At 43.5% G+C, this 6,000-nt stretch overlaps 1 pseudogene; it reads left to right on the forward strand.

The window, feature by feature from the left end:
• The window catches only part of LOC115163466 (arginyl-tRNA--protein transferase 1-like), a 174,578-nt pseudogene extending 170,034 nt beyond the window's left edge, over positions 1-4,544 (forward strand).
• The last annotated feature ends 1,456 nt before the right edge of the window (positions 4,545-6,000 follow it).

Genomic DNA, 6,000 nt, shown 5'->3' on the forward strand with positions numbered 1-6,000 from the left:
TAAAAATTACTCATTCAACTAGTTTGAATAGAGAAATGGACTCATTCTCCTGTTTTGTGTCACTGTGTTTACCCCAATTAGCATGGAGAAAGTAAAGAAAATCTGAGAATTTTCTGAGGAGGTCAGACACGATTTTAGCCAAGCATGGACAATCTCAAGGCTACAAGTCCATCTCCAGAGACCTTGATGTTCCTGTTTCCACCGTATGTAATGTTATCAAGAAGTTTAAGGCCCATGCCACTGTAGCCAACCTCCCTGGACGTGGCCGCAAGAGAGAACTTATGGAAGATTACAGTGAAGGATTGTTTGAATGGTGGAGAAAGCACCTTGATCAACTGCCACACAGATTCAAGCTGATCTTCAGACACAAGGTACGACAGTTTCAGCTCACACCATCCGTCGCGAACTCAATGAAAGGGGTTATATGGTAGGAGACCCAGGAGGACCCCACTGCTGAGAAAGAGACATTTCTTTATTTCACCTTTATTTAACCAGATAGGCCAGTTGAGAACAAGCTCTCATTTACAACTGCAACCTGGCCAAGATAAAGCAAAGCCATGAGACAAACCAACAACACAGAGTTACACATAAACAAACATACAGTTAATAACACAATAGAAAGCACACAGTGTGTGCAAATGTAGAAGAGTAGGGAGGTAAGGCAATAAATAGTCCATGGAGGCAAAATAATTACAATTTATCATTAACACTGGAGTGATAGGTGTGCACATGATGATGTGAAAGTAGAGATACTGGGGTGCAAAAGAGCAAGAGGATAAGTAACAATATGGGGATGAGGTAGTTGGGTATGCTATTTACAGATTGGCTGCGTACAGGTACAGTGATCGATCGGTAAGCTGCTCTGACAGCTGATGCTTAGACATAAGAAGCCCGACTGCCAAAACACACCCGAACATGCCAAAATCCTTCTGGGAGAATGTCCTGTGGACAGATGAGACCAAATTAGAGCTTTTTGGTATAGCACACCATCTCTAAGTTTACAGAAAACAAAATGAAGCCTTCAAAAAAAAAGAACACCTTCAGTACAGTCAAACATTGAGGAGGTTCAGTGATGTTTTGGGGTTTCTTTGCTGCCTCTGGCACTGGGTGCCTTGAAAGTGTGCATGGCATCATGAAATCAGGAGAATACCAAGGCATTTTGGAGCGCAATGTTGGACCCAGTGTTGGAAAGCTGGGTCTTTGTCGAAGGTCATGGGTCTTCCAGCAGGACAATGACCCCAAAAACACTTCAAAAAGTGCTCAGGAAAGGTTCAAGGCAAAACGCTGGACTGTTCTGAAGTGGCCAGCAATGAGTCCAGATCTAAATCCCATTGAAAACTTCTGGAGAGATCTGAAAACAGCAGTTAGGAGAAGGTACCCTTCAAATATGGGAGAACTGGAGCAGTTCGCATTAGGGGAGTGGGCCAAACTGCCAGTGCAGTTATTTTGAGCAAAGGTTGTGCTACCAAATATCAAGTCTAGGGTGTCTGTAATTTTGTCATTGCAATTTCTGTTTTTTTTTCTGATTTTAAATGGATATATTACAAAAGCAAAGGTTATGTAATATTAACAGTGAAATAAAGTACTGTGGAGACCAAATACTTTGGCAATTTCAAATTATTTTTAGGAAATATTGTGAGTTACTTGAAAAAATGCAAGGGTGCCAATATTTTAACCCACGACTGTATGATAGTAGTATTTTCCGTCTCTCTGTTAGTCCATCTCCCTCTGTCTCATAGCTCTTCAGCTGGACAGCAGAGATGGGCTTTAGTGGCGCGTAGTTGGGTGGATAGTTTGAGAAATTCAGTGAAATTGGGCGCAATAAGAGAACGCACACCATACAACACCCTTAGCTTCGCCTATCTCTAGCTGGAAGAGTAAAGTAATGAAGAGGGTGGCGGGTAGTTTTTTTCATCTGTTAATCTCAATCATAACTCTCCTTCTGCTTTGCTCATGTGTTGCTACGGGGCTGCACCACCTGTGTGGAATCCGTGTTTGTCTCCCTCCTGGCTGGTGCTACAGTACATGTGGCTGAATGGTCAGTCTACACCACAACTTGATAGTGAAATGGCCATTGGTGGTCTACTGATTGATAGACTGATTTAGGCCCTCAAAGTGTGCGGGTTGTACAGTATCGGCCTGATTCCTATAGATACAGTAAGCGTGCACAATTAGAACTTTGGCGTATATCATTCATTGATGTCAATGGGATACTTGCAAAGGGGGAAAAAATAGTTAAGGGGTTCCTTAAGGCACTGTTCTTGGACCTCTTGAAATTCTGGATCCAGTTGTATTTCATGACTCTGAAGTCAGAATATGGCCCTTAATGCATGTGTAGAAAGGTAAACCCAGGAGACATGATATTCCCCAATGCCCTGTGCCTCCTTTCTGACTGTTGGCACTGCTGTGCGTTAACTGGCAGGAATTACCAACCTCTTCACCTTTTTTTCCACTCAACTCTCCGAGGACCATTTTTAGCCCTTCGAACTTTATTACTTTTCAAAATAGTACTTTCCTCACTGGTCTTCAGGGAAGTCACTAGCAGCCTTTATGACTGAGCACCTAATGAGACTCCTGCCAGGAGCGAGGCATTGTAAACAACCCAAACTCAGACCAACGTGCCTCTATGTCTCCAGGTTTAGGAGTATGGGGAACTGGGGCTGAGGAGATGGAGGTTATGTATGCTCTTGGTGTGATGGTTCCTGGATTCCTGGAACAATTGCCCATGGTCTAACAACCTGTCCATGCCAACAGAGGTGTATGAGAGAAGGCAGCGAAGTAGAAGGCCCAGTTCTCTGAAACGAGGGTGTTGTGTGTCTGCGTTTGGCTATGTCTTGTGATTGGTTTGAGCCTGTTCATAAGGATGTAACATTACAGAATGTTCCAGTCCCACTTTAAAGAAGTTAAACTTATAAATAATTTTTATAGCATACATAAAATCTTCATAAGCACGACATAAATGCTTCACAAATCTATAAGAGTATGTCATACTTTATAAATAGTGTATAAAGGGTTACTTAACAATTCCCAATGCAGGGTGATTTGCCAAATATGACATAACTATGTATGTTTACACACCATTTATAGAGTATTACATATGCTTATATATGTCTTGTGAAGCATTTATGTAGTTCTTACGAAGTCTTTAAGTATGTTATATAAAACTATATATATATAAAACTTCATTTAAAGTTCCAACAGAAATCTTTAGTGAAGAACATATAGGAGTGTCTGTCATGTAGAATAGAGAATCATGTTCTATCAGTCTATCTCTATCGTCAATGTTCAGAACGCTTCGCATCACTGAATTCACCTCTGGTCTGTCTGTCTGTCTGTCTGTCTGTCTGTCTGTCTGTCTGTCTGTCTGTCTGTCTGTCTGTCTGTCTGTCTGTCTGTCTGTCTGTCTGTCTGTCTGTCTGTCTGTCTGTCTGTCTGTCTGTCTGTCTGTCTGTCTGTCTGTCTGTCTGTCTGTCTGTCTGTCCAGGTGATACACAAGTACTGAAGGACCTGGGTCGTTCTCTGGTGCTGTACGGACAGTCTTGCCCTATGCCCAAAAACAGAAGGGCTCCAATGACGAGACTGAGGTAGAGCAGTATGCCAGCCTGATGGGCCAGGTATGCGCTGAGAGGATCCTGCTATACCGGGCGTAACCCACCGGGGGCACCACCGCCACCCTGCACCGTGATCCACTCTGCACCACAATACACCTACCAGCAATGTGTCTGTCTAGGGTCATATTCATTAGGCACCAAACGGAAGAAAACGGAGTGAAACAGAAAGGGACTTGTGAAATAGGAAGCGATCGTTTTCATTTTACATTGCAAAAGGTTTTGGCGATGGACTGCCCTTATGAATACGACTCATGTGTCTGTCTGTCCCGCTGTCTTTGTAAGTGTTTTCCGTTGCTTCACTCTACAATAGCCTCACAAAGCTTAGCTCTACAACACATAGGCCGAACCAGCGCACTCAAGTATATTGCACTCACCTGCTGGCCTGGTCGATGCTATTATATCTGAATCATGTTTGATAATGTCAGTTTTAGCCATAATACGAAAGGTTTCAGTTTAACAACATTTGTTCTTTATTTAATTGTGAAGTATCAATACCGTTGATTAAGACTCGGAAGTCTTGATTACAGGGAAGATTAATTTCAGTGTAATTTTGATTTCATGATATTTGACTTTCACTCTTTTCACACTGAAAGCAGCAGTAGCCATCACCTTATGTTACAGCAGGGCTTCCCAACCCAAAACGACATGGTTGTCCTCAGTACTGATTTTGGATAAGATAGGGAGGATATGTACTGATCTAGAATCAGTGAAGTTAGGGTGAATCTGAAAGCTGCTGCTTCACTCCTATGTGGATTGGTCACAAACCACACTGAAATGAACATGGTCTGGTTGTATCCTGTGAAGCAAACATTTCTGTGTGCATGGGATGCTTGTTTTTTCTGTCACTGATTTGTATTGCTTTATTTGCGCTTTTATTATTGATACTGTTATTTTGTTTAAAAGAAATAAAGTGATGAAGTATTGAATTTCTTATTTAAGTTTGTCTCTCTAAGTGTAAAGGATGTCACACTGCTTGCTTAGCAAGTACCACTTCCTCCCGATTTGGCTCATACGTGCCTCGAACTTGGGACCTCTGCCACACAAACACACGTGGCCGCCCTCCTCAAGCATCTTAGCCGATCGCGCCACCTCAAAAGTTAGCTAATGATGCGACGCAAGCGGGACACTTAAGGATGAGGAGTAAGTTTCACACATCCCCATGTGCTACATGAGAAAATAATGTTACAGACCAGCCTGCAAGGAACCGTGAGAATGGGGTTTTAGGGGCATTTCCTTGAATGGACAGACAGACACACACACAATCCATTCCAAAGCACACAGTGTGAATTCAACCTCATACCCAAACACAAATAGAAGTGTAAATATGCACAGACTGACACTGTATAAAACTAACACACACACACTCTGATGTAGTCGGGGGTTGTTTGATTTGGGCCAGACGACAGGTGTCAGATATGTGAGCTGGCAGAACATGAATACAAATGGCCTCTAGCCTTCCAAAAGCGTGTCAACGGCAGCCAGCCTAGCAGCTCCAAGCCAGGCCAAAGCCGAGCCAGGCCAGACCCACGTCAGCAGGCTAGCCTCCAGGTCTGAGCTATGCCCTAGGCTAACACTGGGCCAGGGTTGTGTTCATTAAGGCTTACTGTTATAAAACATTTTTGCAATAAAAAAACAAAAAATGTGTGGTTTTATTGGACAAGTCCAGATTTTCGCTCCCAGAATCAGTTTTTTTCTGTTTGGTGCCTAGTGAACACGACCCAGGTCTGAGCTATCCCAGGCAGGACGATGCACAGACAGGGCCAACACACTCAGCCTGCAGATCTAATCGAAGTGAACATTCAGAAGGCAGATGTGTTCCTGTCATTCCTGCTGCTGGGACAGTTGATCGTTTCTGTTGTATCTTTAACCCTGAGCAATGGCTGGGTGGCCTTCCTATTCACACAGGAGCTTCAGTCAGCCTTGGGGTTAGAGTAATACACACACTTGCGCACACACACAGACATACACACACAGAACAGTTGTGTTGTAACCACAGAACCACAGTCAGTGAGTTGGATCCTGGACAATATCGATCTGTCTAGCAGGCCTGCTCAGCTCTGGCTGTTGTGGTCACCACAGAGTTTTCCAGAGGCTGTTTCAGCCACCCTGTCTGCAGCCAAGCCTGAAAAACAACCACCTTTCCCACTAAAACGAAAGGTGAAAAACCTAGCCTGGTCCCAGATCTGTTGGAGTTGGCAAGACAACACAAACAGATCTGGAACCAGGCTACAAACTCATCTCTCCTGATAAAACCCTACTACCCTATTGGCCCTGGTCAAAAGTAGTGCAATATAAAGAGAAGGTATTGGCTGTGGATCCAACTTTTTCAGGGTCTTTAGTCTGTCGGACTAAAGATCCCAAAGCTTCTGTCATTCTGTGCATGTGTATA

This window comes from Salmo trutta, chromosome 2 (assembly GCF_901001165.1).
Source record: "Salmo trutta chromosome 2, fSalTru1.1, whole genome shotgun sequence".
In the NCBI taxonomy this organism is placed as follows: Eukaryota; Metazoa; Chordata; class Actinopteri; order Salmoniformes; family Salmonidae; genus Salmo; species Salmo trutta.